The following is a 27,848-nucleotide window of genomic DNA, read 5'->3' as shown; positions in this document are numbered from 1 at the left end:
GTATATGCATAAGGTTGAATTTTGAATGAAAATAATTGTGACATTTTAAGGTTTGAGTTTAAAAGCAGTTATTTACACATGACAAACATCTTGGTTACAGAAACCCAGCTTTCCTCATTATATTCAGCTAATTACTTCACAACTGATAAAAAGGTGTCTCTGGCCAGGGTCTGATGCCCCCACTAGACAATGGTTGACTTCAGCAGACCTGGAATCAATTGACATCTAGAAATCTTAAAATAGGCTTCATTATGGCCAGTCCTTAATTTGATTTACTTTAGGGAATACTTAACCATTAAAGGTCCTTACTATGTTGTTTTATTGGATTCTTGTTCACAGTTCAGGATTGATCCACTCCAGCCTTTCAGTAAGAAGCAGTTTTCCAAGGAGGCCCAGCAGGCTTCAAATCAATAAGGTTAATAGATGTGGGGCCACACAGTCAGAAGCAATGTGCACGCAGTTCTGATTCCAGCAAAGAAAGTTCTGATGTCATTTTTTGTGCAGGCAACAATGTTGTCCCATTACCTAGAGCACACTGTTGTTATGTGCTCATAAGACGGTGAGTGGTCCATTAACCTGACTTATTTTAAGGAAACTAGTTTAATGGGTTGCTTTGCTTTGTTTCAGAAAACTTTCGAAATTACTGGTCTCAATTGTTTCTAAAGTATCCACTATTCCTGATAGAAAACAGGAAAGTTCAACTTTCTGTATTTTACCCCCACACCCAAATGAACATACTGTGAGAACAGTTTCAAAACTTTCTTTTGTTAAGGGAACCCTATAATGACGAGCTGTGTAAATAAAACCTGGGAAGGTCAAGTACTTAATCTAATGAAGTTCTATATTTCTTTAGTAGTTTTTATATAGCAACATGACAAACTGGAAAGCTAATTAAGAATGGAGAACCAAGATTTAGTTCAGTTACAATTTAATAGTGTGCCTTGTTTCAAAGCCCATTTTAGAATGTTAGCCATCTCTTCCAATGTCTGGAAAAGCCTGGCATTTATAGACAGGTGACCCCAGAGCACACATAACCATCTCTATGTTTCACATTAATCAAATGTAAATCAATAAGTAAATATATGCAACAGGATATTAGTAATAGTAATTCATAAAATTTACCCACATGTCCTTGAGAAAACCTTGACAAGGCACTTTTATCAAATAATTAATGCTAGTGTACTGTATGTGTTCAGCATCCTTCTGATGGCATCACTCATGGAAGTCCTTGTTTCCCTATTTCTTGCTTTCATGAACCCTTATATATTTGTTAGAAAATTTAAATAAAGTTATTATGTGATTTAAAGTCTTTAATGCTCCAAGAATTGCTTGAACAAACATACCAGTATTCCTGTTCCCATCCTGGACATGCACTGCCTCGGGCTATAGCACTGATCAATTGGCCATATTGTAAGACAATTATAGTTGCTAAAACAAATAAATATTATTGTTTTTATACACATTTTGCTATTTTGATGCTAGAACATCCGTTAGCTAATAAAGTGGCAGGTTAAACTGTGTTATCTTTTTTGTTGTTTCCTATACTCATTAACCTGCTAAATAGTAAAAATTACTAGATTAATTTACAAATGCATCAAGCCTGGAGATAATCATATTAAGAAAAACAAACAAACAAACAACAACAACAAAACAGCTGTTCTGAAAGTCCTGTTAACTGAGTTTTAACCAGTTAGCATTGATCTGGTAGTCCCTTCTTTATGATGAAGATGTTTGTGATCCTGGTAATGACAATTATGTAATGTGTACAAAATAATTGAAATGTATTCTACTAATATGAGGAAGATTCATTTTGTGCCCAGTGCATATAAATTTACTTAATGGCCTTATAACACCAACCATGGAAAAAGACAAAACCTAACATCTTGAACTTGCAACTAATATGATGGGAAATTTAATCTTAAATTACCTACCTCTCCAGTTGACATATTTTAAATGCTACTGAAACCATGCTGAAATGGAAATTGCTTAAGAATACAAATACAATTATTTTTGTAGAGGCTCATTATATTTATCTTTCAGAAGAAAAGCAGTTCTTTTACCAGCTGTATATTATTTTAAAAAATCATGTCTAATTTGAATAAATTAACATATTTACCTTCAAAATTAATTCTTAAAAAGAAACCATAAGTAAGAAAGCAATTTCAATTGTGTTTTTGCTAAAAACAGGGAAGCAAAACTTCCATTATTCCTAGGGCAGCTCCAGTCAATCTTCCGTGCCTTGATATAAATTGGGAGATTGCGTTAATTTCAAAACATATTTTTTCACTTAATAAGGGAGACAAAAGAAACTTTCAACCAACATTCTCCAGTTTGTTATCTTGGAATGTTTTGGTTTCTCAGATGTGAGAACATGATTGTTTTTATTTCCAGGAGGAGATAATAACAGTGAAGCAATAAAAAAGATTCAAGGCAGCTTGAACAGCACAGGAAGTTCACAGCCAGAGACTTAATTTCTCACACAATGTACTGTGCAATGGGCCCATTAACTTAGATGAATAGGCTCTTTAAAGGTTTTTTTTTCCTTCTTCTTCTTCCAGATATGCAGCTGCCTCTGAATGGTGATATGTTAATGAGGCACACACTTGCCTATTCTTCAGGTGCTCTGCATTCTCTACCTAGGTAATCTCTGTATATGAAAAGCTATCAGGGGGCTCTATCTGCTACCACACCTTCAATTATATTAACACCTGCACTGATAATCCATGTACGGTAGGCTAGTAGGGGGCCTATGGCCTTAGTCCACCCCTTTTCTCCCTACAATGTTACATCTGAGGGGGGAAAGGAAGAAGCAGAAGAAAAAAAAAAGGGAAAGTCACTTTTATTACACATCAGTGGGAACCTTCTGAAAAGCTTTCATGCCTAGGAAATTGTTATTTCTTCAAACAGCTGACAGCCTGGAGAAGAAAGTCTTAATGGAAACCTAGCTCCTGCATTGTTATGCATGGCCCTCATGTAGATTCAGGGGGGTGGATTAAGTTAGCTTTAAGAGTCTATTGTGTGGAGCATTCATTTGCAGGGCTCTTGATATTTGAGTCTGAAGGTTTACAACTTCAGTGTTTATTTAGATTAAACTACATCCTAGGCTTGTTTATTTCTGTCTGAGCTCTCATTTCCTAGGAAATGTTACAGTTATATTTGTTAAGGGCAAAAGTGTTGTTATAAATTTGAAAAAAAAAATAATCACACATGTTTACAATCATTCATGCTGAAGTCTTGATCATGGTTTCCCAGGGCCAGCCTTCAACTGTTAGGTCTTTGTGAGATTAAACAGTGAAATTGATTTCTGAAGAATATTTGTGCCACCTACCTAAACAGCCACAAGAAGAATGAAGGCAGAATTTGTAACGAATATTTAATTATAGTTTATCCAGAAGTGATAACTTCCTATGAAATGAACATAATTATTCCTTTTTAATTCCATATAGTAATAGGTATGCCCCCTCCCAAATACCTGTACCTTCCTGAGATGAACAACTCTTGAGAACTGTTCATTGCTTTCTTTTGTTACTGTTTAGTTTATTTTTAAAAGGTTACATTTTAATTTCCCGATTGTGAGTTTCAACAAAAAGTGTCTCTGAATTATTATTTGCAAATGACTGTATGTAATGCTTTGGATATAAGAATCTTCAAAAGTCTCCTCTTCCAAGATTAAATTGTAAACTTTCAGAAATTTTTATTCTGTAACATTCCTATTCCCACGCCTTCCTTTTTACCACTCAGGATTGGATAATCACTTGCTAATGTGAATTTAAAATTCGATATGAATGGTTGTGGAAATACAAAAACAAACAAAAACCAGGACATTGGAACCAATTCTGCTTCTAATCTGGATTTAGGAGCTTACTTAAATAGAACTACACTATGCTTGAACAGTGGAAGCTTCTATTATTTTGAAACTTTTGCAATAGAAAATAATGTCAAAGGCATGCTGAACATTTTATTGCATTTTATTGGGTTGGGATTTTACAAATTTTCCAGTATTTGCATTCCTATTTTCCAGGTCTCCTGATATTGTAGTGACATTATTTAATTTAATTTCTTAGACATCGGAGTCCAAGGCTTCCACCAATCTCGGATTGGTCTCTTGATCCTTCTTGTAGGTCTTACTTTTTGACCTGTAAACATAGAGTCATGGGTTGATTTTTATTTAGTCTTTAAGTAGTAATGTTCTGTGACTGACACCTGAGCAAATATTTCTCAGTCACCATGTACAGTGATATTGTAAGATACAGATGTGAATGTATAATGTATATATACAAAAACATGTAAATATATGTGTGTGTAAGAGAAAGAAATGGCCTCTGCCTTTGTGAAGCTTATTTGGGGGCAAGGCCTCTCATTGTATAGGCAAGTAATAAATGCTTATGGAATGAGTAAAGGCACGAATATGTGTATGGACACATGCATTAAATATATCTTCAGTGGATTTTTGGCTTGTATTAATCAGACAAGATAAATGAGTTCAATCCAACTAATTTTAGGGGTAATTTATTAATAATGTTTGTGTCCCAGTATGACACTTGACCCCGGTAATTTTTATGAGGGTAATAAAATACCAGAAAACATGGATTTAGCATGGTAAAAACTGTTCTGTGCTTCATGTAACAAATACTTCTAAATAGATGTAAAAGTCCAAATGCTGTGTTGTAGAACTGGCTCATGCACATTTCATTTAATATAGATTTGACTTTGATCTTGAAGTTGTTATGGGGATTGTTAATGATGTGGGATGACAGTGACATTACCACAAGAAAATGTTAGAACTTCAAGAGTTCTTCCTAAAGTACATAAAGGTTTCCATGTCTCAACACACCATGTAAGAAGAAGGGACACAGCTAATAATAGTGATGGCAATCATACAGTGAGCAATTTCCTTCCATACTGGACTTATTAAAATACCAAATCCTGTCCTGAATGCTTTATATTATTACTTGATTAAGTTTTCACAATGGACCGTCGAAACGGCATCATTGTCTCCATCTGAGAAAGAAACAGGTTTAGAAGAAAGGAGCATTTGCTCAAGATATGCAGCTAAAAAAATGAAAGAACTGAAATTCGAAGTCAAATTTTCTTTATTTTCAAATTTCTTCTCTTAATTGTTGCATTGTTGTTATCCTATCCTGTGATCAGGACTCTCTCACTAGCATCTGTTTCTGAGATGCTAGCAGCTGACTTTGTTCTTCTACAGTTCTTTAGGAGATTGGAGAGCAAGCATTATTTACAACTTAATGTAAGTGAAGCTTTTAAGTGCTGTCTATCAAAAGGAATTCTGCTGAGCACTTGTCCAAAGTGCAGAAATACATTTTTCATGGCAATAGCTGTGGTAATTTTTAAGACTTCTGGTAAATATGCAAAGTACATGTCTACTTCGTGTGTGTGTGTGTGTGTGTGTGTGTGTGTGTGTGTGTGTGTGTGTGTGTGTGTGTTAATAAGAACTAGCAAGATGGCTCACCTGGGACCCGTGTGGGGAAAGAAGAAAATGACTCATATAAGTTGTCCTCTGACCCTCATATATGCTCATGGCAAAGGCACACACATGTCCTTTTCCAGATACCTACAGGCATACACACACACACACACACACACACACACACACACACACTAATAAATGTGATTTTAAGTATTACAATATATTGCAAGAACAAAAATAAGAAAGCAGTAATGAATAAAAAGTGGATAAATGGTACTTGCAAAGTGGCCTGTTTAAATAATTACACCTGCATGTCATCACTATAACAAGAGGTGGGAACGAGGAACATAAGGGGACGCATACTTTTCTTATTCCCCCGAAGGCAAATATAATATGTGCAGGAAGGATGGGGGGAAGCAGCTGCAAGTAGCCTGAGATTATATTCGGATCCACTATTTGACAACTGTGAAAACATATTTGATCACTGATGTCATTGCTGGGAAGGCCGATAAAATGCTCTGGGGCTTGCAGACAATGCAGACCTGAGGCTCCACAGTGGCCGTCCCTTATTTCTGGGTCAAGTACAAACTTTATGTTACAGTTTGCAAGTGTTTGCAGCCACGGCAACAGATTAGCAGTGTACAAAGACAGGCTGGAACTATTTTTATTCAAGTTTTGTTGAAGTTCACAAATTGATTTAGAGTTTAATTTCAAATCACAAATTAACACTGCTAAAAGAAACTGTAAATAGTAATCTGTATTTAATCATTTCTGGTTTAAGTGCATTCAAATAATGAGATGAGTTTATATTTGTGAAGTTTAACAAGTAACTAGTGAGTATATTTTCTTTTCTACCTAACAAAATTACCTTTTTTTTCTTTTCTCTATTGAGAATCAAACCCTGGGCCTTGTACATACTAAGCAAGCCCTTTACCATTCATTGATCTACACCCACAGTGCATACCAAATTCCAAAGTGTAAGATTTTTGTTTGTTTGTTTGTTTGGCTTAAGGTAGTTTCATTAAAGAGAATGTTATTTGAGGTTAAGTGCCTCTGTGAGCAAATCCTTACCATCATAGTTACTGTGTGGTTTTCAGCGGAGACCTAAGTCACTGGGCTCTGTCACCTGTGTGTCAGAGAAGAATATCTACCTTTTAGCACTGCATGCTGTAAGAGCTCAGTAGGATATAAAGGGAATTTTGAATTCAGTGCTTATTCAAAGTGTTGAATAAATGGTAGTTACACTTTAGTATAATGAGATGCCTAAGAGAGTGAGACACCGGGGGCTGTTTGTAATAGGAAAGGCTATGCAATAGTTGAGAAGATAATTAAAAATGACAGAACTGGGAAAGAGAGTAAACAAACAGAAAGCCAAAAATGTTTAAAATAAATAAAAATAAATAAAAAAATGGACTTAGCAGCCAAAATTTACATGTAATACTCTCCTGACTTTTGAGTGGTGTTTTGATACAAGAACAAAATAGCCCAGTGAATGAAAAAATAAATAAAAGCAGTATTACAAAACTATAGGGAAATGAAGCACAAAAGCCAAGTGAATTAGATTAAATATGGAACTTTTGTCAAAGAGCAGTCGGATAATGCATAGGGAACAATATAATAACCAAAATCCCTGGGAAGTCTTAAGAAGAAGACAAAAGGAAAAACAAAGAAACATGGGGAAAGACAGGAAAAACTCAAAAAACACAAAAAGACACTAAACAATTTAAAAGCATCGTGGTTTAAGTCAGTAGAACACTCATCCGACGGTGCTTTCTCTGCTGACAGCGAAAGGAGAAGCCGAAATGGGGAGAAAGACACACAGTTAGAAAGCTTTTTAAAATTCTCCAGTGAAGGTAGTATGTTTATTTAACAATATATGGTAGGAATGTGTGTGTGTGTGTGTGTGTGTGTGTGTGTGTGTGTGTGTGTGTGTGTGTTTGAGTGCATGCACAAGTCTTTGTTTTCAAATGCAAAAAATTTGGGGGTTGGGCATGGAGAAACTACTCCTTTTCCTTTGAAACTTCTTTGTCTTTATAATAGAAATGAGAACCTTGATATTTACTCATCAACATCCTCCTAATCGGAAAAGATAAAGAAGAAATCAACGAATATAATGGCTGCCTTCCCTAGTAAAAATGTAAGTATCATTTCCTTACAGCAAAAACAAAATATTCCCAGCTATGCATGTAAACATCTAAAATTCACTGAGATAATTCTTCCCCTTCTGTAATAAATTGACGCTTGTACAGTGACCACAAGTCTCTAGGCAAGCCTGCTGGTTCCTACTCATTGATTGCAAGGGAGCATACTCACTATTTTTTCTTAATTTTTTTTCTGCCTTTTTTAAATTCAACAACATCATCCAACCACCATTTTTAGTTGTTACATGTCCCTCAGTTTGTGTCTATATGTCTTTGTATTGGAGAACTATCCCATGAACAAACTTGTCATGCACCCTTAACACAGAGGCCCGGCACCTGCAGCTGGCGACAGCTCTCTGCTCAGCTTGCAGTGCAGTGACACGGGCTGGCTATATTGTCACTGAGCACTAACTTCTCATACACAGAGACAGACAGAGAAAACCCTTTCGGAACCGTGGCTAGCCATGAACAGGCAAAGGTAATATTTCTGTTTCTAAGCTTTTTTTAAAATTTTGCTTTTTATAAGAAACAAATATATTCATGTGGGAGACACAGTCAGGCAAAGAGGGTTGCCTGTGGTGGATGTGTGTGTGTGTGTGTGTGTGTGTGTGTGTGTGTGTGTGTGTGTATGTGTGTGTTTCTTAATTAAAACTGATAAGTCAAGAAATAAAATAATTTACAAGCTAAGAAAAAAGGTGGAAAAAAAGGAGATGTGGATAAGACAGATGTTAGTTGACATACAATGATAGATCGGTAATTCATGTATTTTTTATCGATTTTATTGTTTAATTCTTAAATTTATTATTATTGTTGTTATTATTAACGTGTGTGTGTGTGTGTGTGTGTGTGTGTGTGTGTGTGTGTGTGTGTGTGTGTGTCTATGCCACATACAGCATGCATGAGAAGGTCAGAGGGCAACATTAACACTCCTGCATGAGTTTTGGTGATGAAGTTTAGGTTGCCAGGTCTGTGAAATAAGTGCCTTAAACCACTGAGCCATCATACTGGTCCAGTCCATATTTTAAAAATGAAAGTTGCATGCAAAATGAATGAAATATGTTTATTATAGACATAAAAAGGGTGTGTTGGTAAAGACTGCATAGAAATTGAGTTAAGGAACAGTCAGAAATAAAAAATAGACTTTTAATCTTGTTGGAAGCTTGACACTTGAAAGAACTGTACTGCACATCTGTTGTAAATGATCACGTCTAATATTTTCATTTTTTATAAAAAAGCGTAGCTGATATTTTTTGGACAAGATCTCTACAGGCGACTGGAAGCACAGTGTACCCAGGTGGTGGGTCTCGTCTGTGGCAATATATTTTTCTGTCTGTCCAATTGAATATGGCCATAAAGGGAATAAAACCCCATGTAATCTCCAGCAGTGACAATTTAATCAATTGTGTTAGAGAGAAAAGAAGCAGGGTCCCCTAATTTTAATATTTGCATATTTTATTTTTTCACTGGGGAGTAGAGATTGTGTTTATCTATTGCTTCCATTCTGTTTTTAACGTTTAATCTTTTTATGGACAATTTTATTTTTTTACAAAAGAATGGTAGGGATGATTGAAGCAAATAAGTCTAATAGAGAAGAGATTCTATTACTAACGTTAAACATTTCATACAACATGCTTTTTATGATATTTTTCCCCACAGAGAATGTACGTGCCGATCACGGCTTGTAAACTCCCAACATGAACACCTGCTGTTGAAAATCAGAGACCCACCCTGAAAACAAATGCAAAGTGACAAGGAATGTACTGAAATAGGAGCCTCATTTTGTTAATATGTCTTAAAACTTTAATCTGACTAACCATATCTGCTCCTTACCAGGGTCTCCAAAATGTTTTACATACATACGGGTCATTTTTACAGTGTTATAGTGAAACGGTAAGTATGAGCAAATTGATAAAATTCCACTTTTCCTATAATTGACAAAGTACATTACTGCCTATGATGTAATAATACGTTCTGGGACAGGTTTTAAGATAAATAAGATGCAAGTAATTTGAACTCATCATCAGTGAGTGTTCTGCTGCTCCCATGAGAATATTAAAAATCTCATCAAAGCAGTGTTGGATTTGAATTGCTGGAACATGGAGAGAGAGTTGTTTCTTTTTGCTCCAACGCTTGTTAGCCTCGACTTGCGAAAGTCCCCAAAACTCTGCTGAGTAATTTAAAAAGTCCATGATAGTGCTCTACTTGATTAATGATTTAGAATCTCCTAGTAAAAATTGAATTAAGCTGACGTTTCACCAGAGAAGAAAAATATAATTATTCTAATTCTATAAAGTGTGAGACAAGTGATTAAACAAAGGGTTTAAAAGGTTTAGTGTGTGAAATTCGATTTAGTAATATATTTACAGGTACACAGGTACGTGTGTTTGCCTGTGTATATATGTCAATGTGTTCTAAATATTGCGAACCAAATCCTACAAAAAAAATCATCAAATGTGGAACTATGGAAAGAGCCACACATTTGATTCAGAAACAGAGCAGATTGCCTTTTTCATTTGTGTCCATGAGAAAAACGCAGACACCGTTACACAAATGGTATAAACTCCTTTGGGAGTGAGCATAGATTAGAATTAGATCCAAGCACATAACATGTCATACTTAGAGCAAATTCTTGTTAGTTAAACCTATATTCTGATGGTCATCCCTTCAAAGAGGTCATGTGTGAGTGGATATAGGATCCAAGCATTACATATTCAAGTTAACTTGATTTCTCTGAATGTTATGTAATGACTAACTGATTCCCAACACTGCAGCTCCTTGGGGAAATACAGCCATTGCTCAGCACATTTTCTAAAGGCAGAGCAAAGAATCTATTTACAGGGTGTGCCCTGATGCAGGGAAATTCTGCTTGGCCTGCCTCATCTATGCCCTTTCTTCAGACAAGCTGACAATACAGAATTTAGTCAGGGACTCAAGTGGCTCCAGTTACCTGAGAGGCATACACTTTATACCACACAGCTACAAATGCAGACTAGGAATATTAATCTGCAACCCATTTTTTAAAGTTGCTATTTCAGAAGCAATACTTCAAGTTTAAAAATGAAGATGAAATAAGCATTTCCCTAAAAATGAAGAGTTGGCTGGTGTCAGGATGAAGTTGAAGACCACACCTGAATAATAATATTCACCCAATAGCTTATTTATTTATTTATTTCGAAATTTGTAACTTATTTCATTCTTTCAGATTGGGACTGGATCATGATAATTCTCAATCTTGAAATGAATGACTTAGAGAATCTTAGGGATAAGAAAGCAACTAAGGAGTGATATGTGTAATTAAATATAGGTCTGTAGAGCATGCATGTGCAGCTACAGGTGTGTATACATACACACATGCAGCTTTGTAACCTCACCTTTGTGATTTCCCTGCTTACTGATTGACTTGATGGCATAGCAAGTGTGAACGTGAAAATTTCCAGTCTCTTTTTTTTTTAGTATTTCAGTGGGAATTTCTACTTCAGTGTTTACAGAATGATTTCTTCAAGTATAAACTTTTAAAGGATTTTTAGTATTTTTCAAACTCAAAAAGCTAAGAAATGTAGCATCTACACAATGGAAGTTTTCCAGTGAAAATACTCTTTTTTTTTTCAACATTTTTTTCTGACCATACAAATTACTCCTCAAAACAATTAAGATGTAACATACGGGGGGGGGGGGGGGGTGCATCATTCCAAAATACAAAGAAATCAAAGCTTCGGGTACATATTTTTCCATAAGCTTAGTGGTATTTATGAGCCCAAAGAGCCTCACTGGCTGATCTGTACATTGGTTTGAAATAAGGAGATTGGCTGTCAACAAGAGTCTCATGATTTGGAAAATAACAGTTCATGTTATGATCCATAATAAAGGAAGTTATACTGTGACATTTTATACTCGATGATATTGGGAAATGACAGCACTAGGGTGTTTACAATGACAATTGTTTTTTCTCAATGCATTCAGAGATTTGCTTTGAACCATAGAAATCTACTAACAATGTTGGTCCAAACTTTTCTCTGGACCTTATTTATTTTTTTTTTTAAGATTTTTTTATTGTAATAATGTGGGGTAGGAGATGGGACATACACACACATACGGTACAGGTGCCCATAGAGGCCAGAAGGTTTCTCATATCCTGGAGATAGAGTTACAGCTGGTATGAAGCTCCCCATACCGGTGCTAGCAACCAAACATGTTCATCTGCAAAAGTAGTAAATTTGCCCAGCCTGGTGGTGCATGCCTTTGATCCCAGCACTCTGGATGCAGAGGCAGGCAGATCTCAGTGAGTTTGAGGCCAACCTGGTCTACAAAGAGGGTTCCAGGACAGCCAGGGCTGTTACAAGGGGAAGCTCTGTCTTGAAAAACAAAAACAAACAAACAAAGAGGTAGTAAATTCACGGTTGCCCTCACCCCTCCTTTGAAAACAAAATGTTCTGAGCACCTAGATCAGCTACGAGTGTCTCAGGCACAAGAAGGGAGATACGCAAGGACATGAGGAAAAACATGGATTATTGATAGAACCAAATTGTCTCACAATTTCTCCCTCTCTCTCTGAATTTTTCTCATCATCTCTGATTGTTTTTGTTGTTGTTGCTATGTTTGTTTTTGGTATGTGTGTGAACCAAATTACTTCACCATTTCTAGGTTAGTTGTTATTGTTGTTTAGGGGTGTGTGTGTGTGTGTGTGTGTGTGTGTGTGTGTGTGTGTGTGTGTGTAGGCTACGGATGGTTGGCATTGTGACTTTTCCTCAAGCACTCTCTCTCCACTGTATTCATTGAACCTAGAGCATACCAATTCAGCCAGCCCAGCTGGTCAGCAAACCCCAGGCATCTTGCTGTCTCTGCTTTCCCATGCTGGATTGCAGGCATGTCTGGGTGTTTTGTTGGTGCTAGAGTCCCAAATTCAGGTCCTCTTGTTTGCACAGGAGACACTCTATCAACCAAACCATCTCCTCTATCCTTAGCTCATCATTGCTAATGGAGATCAGAGCACATTTGTTCTTAGGTCTACAAAGGCTGTCCATCTATGTTCCCCCTTTTTGTTCTTAAAGGAGACAGGCACATACAAATAAATCAAAAGCCAATAGCTGTTAAAAAAAAAAAAAGCTTATTGGTAATGTGGAATATAATTGCAACCAGTTCAGAGGATGATTAGAAAATAAATGTGCTCCTCCCGTCCTCTCTGGGCTGTGCCCCCACAGTCCAGTGCTTGCAGCTCACTATCATCCTCTAGTCTATTCTTGGTTGTGGATTCCCCTGTGCTCTTTGTGCACTTTAAGTTTAATTTTGCATTTAAAAACTCAATTGGCTCATCTGTTAAGCATTAAGCAGCTCCCTTTTGAGCCACAGGGGGAGCCCTGGGAAAACCCACAGCTGTTAGAACATGGAAAATGGGTTTAAAAAACAAAACCGTTTTGGAACTTTAAAGCATTTTAGCAGCCGTGAATTTCCCAGTTCTTACCCCCCAAATGGTTCATCTGTTTAACTTTTATCTGGTATTAGAAAGCACAAACCAGAGCACTAAATAGCCCTCAAATGAGTTTTTGCTTAGTACAAAATGAAAGTAAGAGCTAAGCGAGCCATGTGGGAAGATCTTTCAGAGAGCTATGGCCTGAAATACCTTCAAGCATGTTCTCCCTCCAGTCACAGACACAATTCTGAAGCTCAGTCATGCCTGCTGAAGTATAACTTTTCTTCTATTCACTTAGACATCTGCCCTCACCCCCTCCAAAGGGAAGGAAAACTCTAAAACACATATCAAATCCCAGAGTAAAAATGACAATGGCAATGATGCAAAGTTAATAGGCTGAGGATATTAATGAAATGCTCAATCAGGATTTTTAGTTTTGCAATGAATAGACATTGACTGAAAAATTCATGTTTTCTTACAGTTGGCTAGGCTCTAGATAAATGTAAGTTCCTCTTCTTATATGTGTCCCCCAAATCTCTCCTAACCAGCCCAAAAAGTCTCACTGTGTTACAGCTCCAAGTTCCCTTGTTACAGGCAAATTTATTTACATCATGATATGATACTCCTTTTAAAATAAAAGTATCCTTTTGGTGGATGGTGATTTTAAAGTAATCATTTACTGTTGATAACTAATATAGGCAAAAGCAATAGAAGGCAAAATCAGATTATGATAACCTTGAATGAAGAGGATGAGCAGAAAGCATTGGCATCCAAGACTGACAGAACCTAAAACAAGAAGCTTAGTGTAAACCAGGAAGACAGACAGAAGTTCTGGGTTATAGAAGTTAAGAAAGATGCCCATGATGAGTTTCAAACTGAAGTTTATCCTAGCTAAATGCTAGAACCCAGGTGATTAAGTAGAAACACTCACAAGGAATTTAGGAAAATGTCAAGAAAATCCTTTAGTTCATTTTGTGGATCTGCCCCTGATGAGGTTCACTGAATTCTCCTATATAATTTTCTTTTTTTTTTTGGTTTTTTTGAGACAGGATTTCTCTGTGTAGTTTTGGTGCCTGTCCTGGATCTCGCTCTGTAGACCAGGCTGGCCTTGAACTCAGAGATCCGCCTGACTCTGCCTCCCAAGTGCTGGGATTAAAGGTGTGTGTCACTGCCGCCTGGCATAATTTGCATTTTTAAACCCATAGATAAATTGATAATCTAAATTTGGTGAGTAAATGCAATCTAGAATGAATTTCATCTAATATACTTCATTCTAACATTCAATGGCAGACTTAAGAATAAAATAGTTCTTGATAAGAGCCAAATTGTTACAATGGGACATCTTCTACAAGATGTTAGGTATTAATTAGGGTAGCGATGGAGTCATTTGTGAAGAATGTTTTCACAGAAAATTTTCTATGCATTTTAAAATAAATAAATTTTCAAAGTACTCAAGCTCCATTTATTTCACTTCCTCCCTTCTTTCATACTTTACTCTCTCCAGTATTTCTATGAACTACATGTATATCTGAATAGCTATAGACATAGATATGAAGTGATAGTGGAGGCATATGGATTTACATCACATATTGCCAAGCAGAGAATTACGAAGAAAATAATGAATATTTTAGTTTGAAAGGATCACAAAAGGAACAAAAGAGATGGCTTAGTGGTTAAGAGCAAGCATTAACTCTCTACCATATACACATATCATCATCTAGAGCATTCAGTTTTGCTTCACGGTAACTACATCAGGCAGCTCACACTAACTACCTGCCACTCTAGTTCCACGGGTTCTGCTGCCTTCTTCTGTCCTCTGTAGGCTCCTGCATGCATGCAGTGCATATATACTTAAGCAGACTCATGCACATGTGCACTTGCAGAAACTGAAAGAGAGAGAGAGAGAGGTTAGAAAAGATGTCAGTTTTTCTTTTATCCAAAATCAAACAGTATAATTTCAAACTGAGATGATTAACGATAAAAATATATCTAGTATATACAGAATAGGGGATTATGTGCCATTTTACTATTTTTTTTCTTTTTACCATAGGGGAAACACTCATTAAACATCTACTATATATGCCTTTGGATGAGTATGAAATATTATGAACCTGGAGAGAATGCAGGTGAGTTATTTTCACGTGACCAAGTCTTTCAATTGCTGTTTAAGATTGGAAAAAGAATGTTTAGCACACACACACTGATCAAAGAAGAATAAAGCCTAGTACGCTGACGGGAGACTAAGTTAAAATTTGCAACTCCCTCCTACCATAGGTACAATGCATATTCTTCTTTTTAAATGAATTGAATCCCTTTTAATGAAGATACCAATCAACGCAGTACTACTTTGAATTATTTCTTTGCTTCATGCTAAAGTGTCTATTTGTATTTCTGTTTCTTTTATGTTGCAAGTTTTCCTTTCAATGCCAAGACGATCTATGGTTATTGATTTGTATTTGAAAACAAGGCAAGAGAAAGTCAAGCTGAGAGAGTACAGGGTCCACAATGAGCTCTGCATTTGATATGATCTACTTTAGGGTGAGTGATGTCCTTTCTTTACAGAACAGCCCAGACCTACCTTCTTTGGGATTAGGAATTGGTGGCCCAAAAGGAAAGCTCTGTCAACATGAGCCTTTCCTGCTCCTAGGCTTCCTTCCTCTCTCTTCCCAATTATTGGTGTTTGGCTAGATTATCTTCTTGTGTTCCATCAAGCAAACTATTTTATCTTGGTAGCAGCTCCAAACACATGCATTTCAGATTGTGTTTTGTTCTGTTCCAGATGATTGGCGACCACTTCATCAGCTGCCTATTTTTTGTTTGGCATTTTTATATGCCTTTCCCTTACATGCTATTATTGTTTCTAAAAATTCTTGCTGTTGGTATTATTGGTGTTTAAGAGAAGAAATAGAACAAATAACCAATCTGTAAGAGTAGATTCTCAAGAGAAATATTGCAAAATGATTAAAATGTATAATTCTAAATTTCAAAAATTGAGTGGAACTGGCATTTGTTTAAATAGGTCCATTTTTTTGAGGTCTTGATAAACAACGATTATTATGTGTTTATAACTTAATCTAAATAATAAAATTGAAATACAATCCTTTAGAACATTTCACTTGTTTTTTAATACAAAATGTGGTAAATACATTTTTAAAACCCCTGAAAATCACACACTGACATCCACCTATTATTCTCCTAATGCTGCCAGATTCTAACATTGTAGATGCTCTTTACATCATCTGAATTTGAACTCTAAAACCACTTCCTCTCCAGAGAGACTGTCATCTCAAATCAAGTTTATCATTCCTTGTCATCTATTCCTACAATTACCACAAAAGAGTGCCATTAGATAATGCTTCTCTAATGTTAATATACACAGAATTTAAACATTTGTGACTTGATTTTGTATTCAAAATTATGATTTTTAGTATTTTCTACAGATCTGTTTTATTTATTTAAATTTTTATAAATAAATTATATGTTCTTTTAAAAATTCATTTCCTTCTAGATAGACATTCAGGTTGTTTCCAATTATTCTTATTAAATGAACTCTTCAGTGTTTTTTTTAGTTTTTTTATTTAAAAATATTTTAATTACTTCTTTTTGTTATTTTGTCTTTTTTTTTTTTTTTTCCAGAGCTGAGGACCGAACCCAGGGCCTTGCTCTTGCTAGGGAAGCACTCTACCACTGATCTAAATACCCAACCCCTTAATTACTTCATCTTTCCTACAATGTATTTTTACAGCTGGAAGATTTCTCTGGTCCTGCCCGGCCCCGTAGACCCATAATAACTGCTTATACAATAATCAATCAGAGGCTTAATATTATTTACAAACTGTATGGTCTATGGCAGGCCTCTTGCTAGCTAGCTCTTATATCTTAAATTAACCCATTTCTATTAATCTATGTTTTGCCACATGTTCCATGGCTTACCAGTCTGCTGGCATGTTGTTCCTTGGGCAGCAGGGGGGCGTCTCTCCTACTTCTGCCTTTCTTCTTCCTGTCTCTCTCTTGGATTTCCTGCCTGGCTATAACCTGTCTCACCATTGGCAAGAGCAGCTTCTTTATTAACCAATCATAGCAACACATATTCAGAGCATACAGAAATACCATCTCACAGCATATTTTGACTAGATCAACCCTTGGCTCTTCCCATTAACCCATCTCAGATCCACCCTCAACTCTCTATCCTCACAACTCTGTGTCTTCTTTGTTTATTTTAACTTTTTGTTTAATAAGCTATTGACTTCATTTTGTACTGCTCACAGACTTCTGAAAGTGGAGCCACCCACGGAAGCATGATCAACCTACCAGGATCCACAGACTTAAAGAAAACTGACTTTCCTTTCCCCAGAAGCCACAGTGATAGCTCCTCAGTTAGGGATGATGGTTCAAGCACCCTTACCTACTCCATGCTACAATATTTCCTGGGTTCATTATGTGGAGTTTATGTGCAGACAACCACAGCTGCTGTGAGTTCGGGAGTACAGAAGTCCTGTCATGTCCAGAAGACACAGTTTTTCTGTCCTCCTCAACCTATGATTCTTTCCATGCCCTCTTCTGCAGTGGTCCCTGAGCTTTGGGGAGGGGGTTGCGATATCGACATTGTATTTGTTTTGATGAGCTGAGCTCTCCATGTTCAATTGTTCTCTGTATTTTCATAAGTTGTGAGTTTCTGCAAAGCCACCACCCACTGTACAAATTAACTTCTCTGTGGAGGTCTGAGAACTACACTAACGTACAATTAGAGAAATACAAATTGAGAGAACATTTTGATATTATGTCCATTTACAAAATAATAGTAGTAGGCTCACTCCTGGAGCCTGTGAGCTCTGGAAGCTTGGGTTCTTGGCAAGAACTGCAATACTGGACATGCCTTTCCTCTCATGAAGTAGACCTTAAATCCAATGAAAAATCAGTTGTTACTGTTCAAATATTGGTGCTACTATTGCACCCATAGGCATATCTTGCCATGATGTTCATTACTGCAACTCACAGGGCTCATAGATGGATAGGACTGTTGATGTTTTCTCCCGAGCAGCCAACATAGAAGCTTCTAAGTCTTTGAAAGCTATTCAGCAGGCAAAATGTCAGCGAAGAGAAACTTGATTTTTCATGTCCCGTGACCAATGTGTGTGGTGTCTTCAGCAATAAGTTCTTGCTGTCAAGTTCTGATGGGTCAACCAAGAGAAATTACAATAGCCTGTATTATTTTGAGGGCCTCCAGGATACATCTTACCAACAACTCAAAGCTTGTAAAATAGTAGTTTTCCATATGGGTTTTTCAAACATTCTTAGAGTTAGTTATTCCTCCCCCAACAACCCTTCTTCAGCCATATCCTCCTATCCTTCTCCCTACTTAAACATCCCTCTCCATTATTCCCTATTTCTCCTTCGCATCACAGGTGTTTTACCAGAAGTTAATTCATGTTTTAAACTTTTGTGTATGTGTATATTGATGTTGAATACATTCCCCCTCATAGTCTGTCATCCCTTTTCTGAGCCCTTCCCCACCTCATTAGTGCCCTTTGTTCCCCTAGACAGTTTCATTTCCACTTCTGTATCTCCATAAGTCTAGGACTCAAATTCAGAGAAAACATGATATTTGTATTTCTGAGACTGACATGACTCACTTAATACATTTATCTCCAGTTACCTTGATTTTCAAGTTCTGTTATTCTTTCTGGCTTAAAAAATTTCCATTGTGAGTGTATAACACATTTTCTTTTGTGCACTCATCTGCTGTTGGAAACCCAGATTTGTTCCATAATTTAGCTCCTGTAAGTAGTGCAGCAATAAACACTGAATACAGGTTTCTCAGTAATATATTGACTCCGAATCTTTTGGATAAATTCCTTGGAGTGGTATAGCTGGATCATATGGAAGATCTATTTTTTAAATTTTGAGGACTCTCCGTATTGACTTGCATCATTGCTTGATTTGTTCCTACTCTAACTAGCAGTGTGTAAAAGGGTTCTCTTTTGTCCACATGCTGGCAAACATTTGTTATTTACTTAATGGCTACCTTTGTGTGAATATGCTAAGTAATCTCTTAAAGATTTATTATATATGATAGATAATTTTAAAAAAACACAGTGTTCTTTGAAAGATGAAGCAGCTGGTTTACTGATTTATTGTATCATAAATGAACTCAATGAACTCGCATAGTGGTGTGAGTAATTTTAAGAAAAATAATTAGGGCTGGTATAGCTGAAGTTTTCTCTGGTCCTGCCCAGCCCCACAGACCCCACAACCACTTATAAAATAATCACTCAGAAGCTTATATTTATTAAAGCTTTTCAGCCATTAGCTCAGGCCTACCATTGATTAGCTCTTACATTTAAACTGAGCCCATTTCTGTTAATCTATATATCGCCACGTGCTCCGTGGCTTTACCTGTGTGCCATTACATGCTGTTCCTCTTCCCAGAATTCTCCTCTCTGCTTATCCAGCCTATACTATACTTCCTGCCTGGCTACTGGCCAATCAGTATTTTATTTATCAACCAAATCAGAGCAACATACATTCCCAGCATACGGAATGGCATTCCCATCAAGCTGGAGTTAAGAGCCCTGGCTACTTTTCCAAAGGACCTTGGTCAGACTCCCAGCCACCACAAGGCAGGTTAAAGTCATCTGTAACTCCATTCCAGGGGATTCAGTTTCCTTTTCTGGCCTTCATGGGCACCAAGCACTCAACTGGCTGGTTCTCAGGCATGCATGTAAGCAAAACAACCATACACCTAAAATAATTAATAAATTTATTGTACAAAGATGATTAGATGATCAAGTATTTCATGCCTAGTGATCAAAAACTCTTAATGAAAATTTTTTAGGGCTGATGAGATGGGTCACTGATGGCTCATTGGGTAAAAGCACTTCCTGCCAAGCTTTATGATCTTGTGATCTCACATGGTATGAATAGACTCCAGCAAGTTATTCTCTGACCCTGACATGTGTTCTGTGTTACATACTCTCTCTCTCTCTCTCTCTCTCTCTCTCTCTCTCTCTCTCTCTCTCTCTCTCTCTCTCTCTTTCCCTCTTCCTCCCATATGTATATGGGAGGAAATATATATATATATATATATATATATATATATATATATATATATATATACAAAATAAATCTTTTAGTAGATTTCCTAAAATAGACTTTGGTGGGGAACAGCCATTTATATAAAAACAGTGTTTTCCTTCTTTCATTTCATTCATTCTTAAACTAAATGTCTACGTCAAATGCTGCATATAATCATAACATCTTAAATACCATTTTTTCCTCAAGATGGCATTAGTCTTAGAAAAATAATTTTAAAAGCCTTGTCTCTTGATGCTTTGTAACTTGATTCTTTATCATTATAAGCTATGTAAATCCTGTCAAAAAGTATTAGTAATAGTTTGTCTTCTTCATGTAGTCCCCAGAATTTCTTAGTGAAACTTAGAGACAACACTAATTTAACAGTCTAAGTAAACAAACAAGCTGGGTGCTGGAGAGACTGCTAAGATCATGGACTTCTTTTGCAGAGGACCTGAGTTTGGTTTCACTATCCATATTGAGTTACTCACAATTTCCTATAACTCCATCTCCAGAGGATCTGATGCCATCTTTTGACCTCCATAGGTAGCTTCATTCATGTGCACCTCCCTCCCCCATATATATATATATATATATATATATATATATGTGTGTGTGTGTGTGTGTGTGTGTGTGTGTGTGTGTGTGTGTGTGTATACATATATATACAATTTAAAATAATAAAAAATAAGCATGTACTTGAAAAATGAAACTTAATAATTTTTCTTAGGCATTTATCCCAGAAAAATCAAAATCAGTTTTACACACACACACACACACACACACACACACACACACACACACACACCAAATGAACAAATCCAAAAGAACATAAAATAATCCATATATCAATGTTCAGACTGGCTCCTTAACAGACCTGTGCTGGAGCAACAAACACACCTCTTGATTCTATGTGTGTGTACATATGTATGTTTATGTGACATTAATAGATGTGTGCATTGTTTGTGGTGTATGGATATGATTGCAAGGACAGAGTAGGACATTGGTTGTCCTGATTTCCTTATTACCATGATCTTTGGTCTATTTAACAATTTTTGTAATGGACCATGTGCTTTCTATTTTTTTCAAATTCTGTCTGTCTGTCTGTCTCTCTCTCAGAAACCCACCTTTAGCTTTTAAAAGAATAGATTATGAAATACTGAATATGTAAGTCATTTGCATACTGGTAGCCTTGTCCTAATACATCCATTTTACTGATGTATTATTATTATAAGATAATAAATTCCTCATTGTTAAGTTGCCTCTAGTTGTCCGATCATTTGTAAGAATGAATACTATAACAGCCAAAGGGCTACCAATTTTAATGGTTACTTTTGGATAAGTCAGTCACATATGGAGAAGCACAGTAGATAGAGGGGCATTCAAGATAATTTGACACTGGAAGGAAATGTGTTGGGAAAAAGGAGAGATGTGAGTAAAATCACAAGTTCTACTTTGGACTTAGTAATTCTGTTTATACATATAAATGGAAATATTAAGCAAAATAGTTACATGAGTTTATCATGCTGAGATGGTATCCAGATGGAAGAAATGTATTGAATTCAAAATAGTCTAAGTAGAGTTTATGTATCAATGTGAGTCTAGATGAGTTTACCTAGAGAGATAATCAAGCCCCTGAGAAACTGTTAAAATAAATCTATCCTTCATTTTCAGGTACATCAACAACACTGGAACTATTCCAATCTCCAGTCAATTATTAAACCTTATCAAAACGCCTTTCTCACATTGTCTATCTCCATCAAATTTACTATACCAATGGCTTCCTCTTCAAACATGTTAATGGCATCTGTCTCTCTCAATGTAAGAAAGCTTAATATCAAGAATAAAACTATGGTTTACAAATATTACATTAGGTGTGCTCTTCCTCCTGTGTGCTTCCCTCCCATTTCACCACTGTACTGTTTGATACTACTGCTTGCCTGTTGCTAGAGTTTTCCTGCCTGGCCCACAGTCAGGACAAATCTCTCTCACCCGCCAGTCCCAAGCTGCTCAAACCCGATCAAATAAACACAGAGACTTATATTGGTTTCAAACTGTATGGCCGTGGCAGGCTTCTTGCTAACTGTTCTTACAGCTTAAATTAATCCATTTCTATTAATCTATACCTTGCCACGTGGCTTGTGGCTTACCGGTACTTTACATCTTCCTTATCCTGATGGCCGCTGGCAGTGTCTCTCTCTCCAGCTTCCTGTTCTCTCAATTTTCCTCTGTTAGTCCCGCCTATACTTCCTGCCTGGCCACTGCCAATCAGTGATTTATTCATTGACCAATCAGCAACACATTTGACATACAGACCATCCCACAGAACCTCCCCTTTTCTTTTCTTAAAAAGGAAGGTTTTAACCTTTACACATCTCCAAAGTCAGCTTGGTATATTTGGGAATTTGGGCGTAGCTTCTCTTACTACTTCCTGCTGGAGGGGGCGCTGTATCTTCTGGGGAAACAAAGAAAATTTTAGGATCATGGAGTAGTCCGTGAGGCTGTATCATCTGAGCCAGTTGTCTTGAAACGGTTCTGGATGTTGGATCATCTGGGCCATGGTGTCATCGGAGACCTTTCAGGGGGTCTTGGCTGGTCAAACCTGATGTATCTTACTCTGGAACAAATCCATAGCCTCTTGCTTTCTGTGGAAACAAAAGAGACTCTTTTCCAAAGCAACATATCCTTACATCCAAATTTTGAAGTCAAAGTATCTTTAAAATATACGTACTGGTTTAACTCAGCTTCCTTTACAATCAAATATCTCTCTGTAGTTAAGAATCCCAAAGACAACATAATCCAGACTCTCTGTGTAATAATCATCTCTATGTGGCTTATTTTTTATATTAATTTTACTGTCTCTTTAAAGACTTTATTTTTTAAAACCATGTATTTGTTTCTATACTGTATATATCACCTTTTTTTGTCTCTTTTAAGCCTACGTATATTTTACACACATTTTAAACTATTACATCTGAATCTGTCTTATTGTGAATCTATTGCTTTAAGCTGTAGCAGCTGTGGCTGCTGGCTCCGCCCACTTCAGCTTCCCAACATGGCATGGTACTTTACCACCAGCTCTGGGAGCTATCGTGGGTCTATGCTTTTATCCAAGCAGCGTGTAGCCCAGAAACCTCTTTTGTTTTGTACTAGCAAAGGCTAAATCCACAATGTAGCTTAATGTGCCACTTGCAGAGGCCTCATTCCCGCCATACTGCAGGTCGAGCGCACACGCCAGCAACCCGCCAGTAGCTCAAACCGGCAGCTGCCGCTCATTTGAGAGAAACAATTAGGAACTGTTTTTAGCTCTGTTTTAGAATCTTTTTTCTCAGTTTTTAGGTGGAAACTCTTGCCACCACGTTGGACGCCATTTGTTGCTAGAGTTTTCCTGCCTGGCCCACAGTCAGGACAAATCTCTCTCACCCGCCAGTCCCAAGCTGCTCAAACCCGATCAAATAAACACAGAGACTTATATTGGTTACAAACTGTATGGCCGTGGCAGGCTTCTTGCTAACTGTTCTTACAGCTTAAATTAATCCATTTCTATTAATCTATACCTTGCCACGTGGCTTGTGGCTTACCGGTACTTTACATCTTCCTTATCCTGATGGCCGCTGGCAGTGTCTCTCTCTCCAGCTTCCTGTTCTCTCAATTTTCCTCTGTTAGTCCCGCCTATACTTCCTGCCTGGCCACTGCCAATCAGTGATTTATTCATTGACCAATCAGCAACACATTTGACATACAGACCATCCCACAGCACTTGCCTCTGTGATAGACCCCTTGTTTTTCTTTTAAAAAGCAATCCTCTCTTGTTTAAGCCTCCCTTTAACCAATTCTTCACCTCAAAACTACTAAAAGATGTCTGAGTAGATGAACTAGATTATTTTCAACGATTAAAATGAAGTCCAGAATTCCTAGGATTTCTGCAACTGAACAAAGAATAATGGAGGGAGGAAAGGTGAGGGAGTTGGAGGGTGAGTGAATTCTGGGGGGTAGGGAGAATAAAACTTCGGTTACTTGTCCTGAGAGAGGTGACAGGAGAGAGAAGGGAGGGAGAAGTGGTGAGGAGAATATGTCTCCCAAAGGAGACAAGCTTTGTAGAACAGAAAACAAGCAGGAGCTGCAGATGCTATAGGAAGATGCCAAGGCTGGCTGCTGTTTTCAAATTGGTTTGACTGGTGAGTTGTTCAATATTTCAGATGATCCTCTTTGACTATGCAATTAAGAAAGAAGAAAGTCATCAGAGTATGTTCCCAGGAGAATAAGTTCTATTTTAGGCATGAGAAAAGAGTTTAGACTGAAAATACATGTTGTATGTCAAAACAGGACCTGTGGAGAACCGAGGAATAATGCAGAATGTTGTTTTGAAGATTTGAGGAAGTTAAGAATGTTATACTTCATTTTGATTACATTGTGTTGTGATGTTTTCCTGATATTTGTGCTTACATATTTGGAAGTTCTAACCTATGATTTAAAAAAAAAAGAGCTGTCATTCTTTGTATGACAAAGAGAAATAATTCAACTATTTGTTGTATTATTAAAGATCAGAAATAAGAAACAAAGACCAGGATTCTAAAGTCTTTTATGTTGACCTCTGTTCTATTTTAAACTTTAAAACGTGTTTTATATCAGACATGGCAGGAAATAGGACTTAGAAACGATGAAAAAAGAATACATCCTGTTTTCTGGTCCTGGGGTCATTAGAGAAACAAACAGTTTCTGATGAGGATTTCCAATATATGTAAGATGTTTTGGTGTCAGTTCAATTTTAAAGAGAGTGAAAATGTTAGATTTTAGCAAGAAAATCTACTTAAAGAAGTACAGATAAGATAATATCCAAGAAAAAAAAACTTTGAGGTAGTGATTATTAGTAGAACAATAGAACATGAAAATATCAAATTTAGCAGAATTGATACATTAACTTAAAAACAATTTTGTATTCATACGATTGTTTATTCTTCATTTGTGGTGATGGGGAATGGATCCAGGATCTTGCTTCTACTAGGTAAGTAGCCTGACCTACATTCCAACCCTCACACAAAATTGTATTAATTTTTATTAATTATTTCTACATTTATTTATGTGTGTGTGTGTGTGTGTGTGTGTGTGTGAGAGAGAGAGAGAGAGAGAGAGAGAGAGAGAGAGAGAGAGAGAGAGAAGGGAAGAGAAGAGAAGAGAAGAGAAGAGAAGAGAAGAGAAGAGAAGAGAAGAGAAGAGAAGAGAAGAGAAGAGAGGGAGAGAGAGAGTACTCAAAGTCACAGTACAGGTGTGGAGGTCAAAAGACAACTTTCAGGAATCAGTTCTATCCTTCCACCACATGGATTCCAGGGATTAAATTCATGTCATCAGGTACTTGATGGCAAATGCATTTAGCTGTTGAGCCATCTTGTCAGCCCTAAAGATTCTATTTACAAAAAAAAAAAAAATGTGTGGTAAATGTAAGAGAGCAAGCATTAAGTATGATAAACTAGTTTATAGCTCATTTTGAGTAAACATTCTGTTTCATTAAGTTTTCAAATACTCCCCGTTTTATGAAAAAAACTTAATGAATTGCCATCCTAGTTTCTGTCACCATCAATTTAAATAATATCAACAGCTTAATGCTATCATTAACATTTATTAACAATGGTTGTAACAGCTACAACCATTTCCTGCCAAGGGTAAAAGTATTAATTTAGCATTAATTTCACTGGCTAGGGTAGTCGTGATTATAGTGAAGAACAAACAACTCTGTATCTGTTGCTCACTTAACCTTGACACATGAACCAATGTCTGAGCCACCATTTAAACGATGCTGCTCAAGTTCTTCCATCATGCAATATACTCAACTTATGGGGTGAATGTCTAGGAGGAAAAAGACAAGCCAACAGCCACTTACTCCAGATATCACAAAGGCTGATTGATCCATTTGTGCAAATATCCCCCCTTTTCACTTGAGCAGAAGAGTTCAGTGAGAAGAGCATGTGCAGTATTACTATCCACCCATCACCAGAACAATAAAAGTTCATTTCAAGGCTCAGTCAGTCTGCCTATTTCCACCATGCCCCCTCCTCCCAATAACATCGCACATCTAATCTGTAAACCAGACAAAGGCTAATGAGTCAAATGACTCCATTTAATGATTAAAGTATTGATTATATGTATGTATGCATGTATAATATGTGTGTACATAGTGTGTGTGTGTGTGTGTGTGTGTGTGTGTGTGTGTGTGTGTGTGTGTGTGTGTGTGTCTTTACAGGATAGACTTGGGTGCTTTACAGGGACATTTTCATTGATCCTGTCTGGAAGGAAGAAAAACATTAGTCACCAAAATTCATATAGGAAATGAACATGTACTTTGAACTTGTGCACAAGACAAAATTAGAGTGGAAATGAAATAGACATGACCATCTCTTAATTCCTCATAGATTAGGTTGCACAAGATCTCAGAGAACTGGATCTTGGTTTTGTTTACCTGAAATCATTCTACATTTTCTATTGAGAGGAAAATGGAGGGAGGAAAAAGCATAGTATTTGTGAAAAACTCTTTGTCTCTTTAAATGGATCCAAATAGTCAAAAAATTCCGATGCCAAGATGATTTTGAAACTAATCATCTTTCATGTTACAAAAGTTTAAATTGCCAGCTTAAGCCTTTTTAAATATTTTTTATTGCATTCTTAGTAATTTCCCTTGGAAGCATTTCTAAAGGCTCAGCAAAACATTTACAATTTCATAAAAACCTTTTAAATTAATTTATAACTTAGCTATGAAGTCTTTTGGGGAGACTCAAAACAGTGGGTGACCTCATATCCATAATGTGTATGCTTAAATGTTTTATTACAACCAAGTGGATTAGGATGGAATTATTTAACTTCAGATATTCCATTTTATTTAACCACAATCTGGCCTTTTGCTTAAATTGATTTAATTCCATTTTGTACAACTCCAAATATATATTCTGTTCTACTTTATTATCAACCATAGTGGGTTGAACAAGTGAATATAAGAAAATACTGACCAATATAGTAATTGGCATTGACATTTTATTGAATCATAATTTAGGATAATAAGTATTTCCTTATAAGTGCTCTGGGAGAGATGGAATGTCTTGGTTCTTTGTGTACCCACTGATGCAATTTCTTGGTTCACCTTTTTAAAATCTCAGGTTGTTATGGCAACCAATTGTGTGCAAGCATAACCAACAGCTCATTGCCTCAGCAGTACTTTATTTTCCATCCTAAGGCATCTTAACATTTACCTTCATCTATGTTTGTTTTCTTTGACTGCTTTATTGGCTCTATGTGTTTTTTCCTGCGTTATATTTTAGTAATATTTGTGTGACCAGCCAGATCAAGCTGTAATTGCTCATTTCTAATTAGCTCTTAATTGCACCTCTGACTGCCAACTTAACCCAAGGGCTATGTAAAGAAGCCTTCTTAATATTTCTTTAAGTTTTTATTTCTAAAAGTTATTATTTGAAAAATCTAGCCTGAATGATTTCTGGTTGGCAGTCTTCACTCTCATCCTGCAAAAGATCACATGGTCCTCTTTATGAAATTTCCATGGATACCAAAGATGTTTCATATAACGAGATATTGTAATGTAACTCTTCTGCACCAGTTTTGGCTTTGGGTCACAGAAATATCAGTGGTGAGTACTCTGACATTTCATTGTGAAAATCTTTACCAAGTTATATACTCTTTCAAAGGAAGTTTTAAACATTACCTTTGCAACATTTACCCATTATACACCTCTGCTCTGAGGATCCAGGGCTTCACACAATTTACATTTTTCAATTTTCTCGGGAGTTTTTCTGAT

At 36.6% G+C, this 27,848-nt stretch overlaps 1 long non-coding RNA gene across 1 annotated transcript; it reads left to right on the top strand.

Moving 5' to 3' along the window:
• Positions 1-7,937: 7,937 nt before the first annotated feature.
• Positions 7,938-19,944, top strand: LOC128104644 (uncharacterized). The gene is made up of 5 exons (XR_008216040.1): positions 7,938-8,050; positions 9,229-9,462; positions 15,030-15,105; positions 15,392-15,517; positions 17,248-19,944. It is a non-coding gene; the product is annotated as an uncharacterized LOC128104644 (long non-coding RNA).
• Positions 19,945-27,848: the final 7,904 nt, after the last annotated feature.

This window comes from Peromyscus californicus, unplaced genomic scaffold (assembly GCF_007827085.1).
Source record: "Peromyscus californicus insignis strain IS unplaced genomic scaffold, ASM782708v3 Scaffold_11__1_contigs__length_118956290, whole genome shotgun sequence".
Taxonomy (NCBI): Eukaryota; Metazoa; Chordata; class Mammalia; order Rodentia; family Cricetidae; genus Peromyscus; species Peromyscus californicus.
The sequence above is the reverse complement of the archived record's forward strand: the minus strand, read 5'-3'. Positions and strand labels throughout refer to the sequence as shown.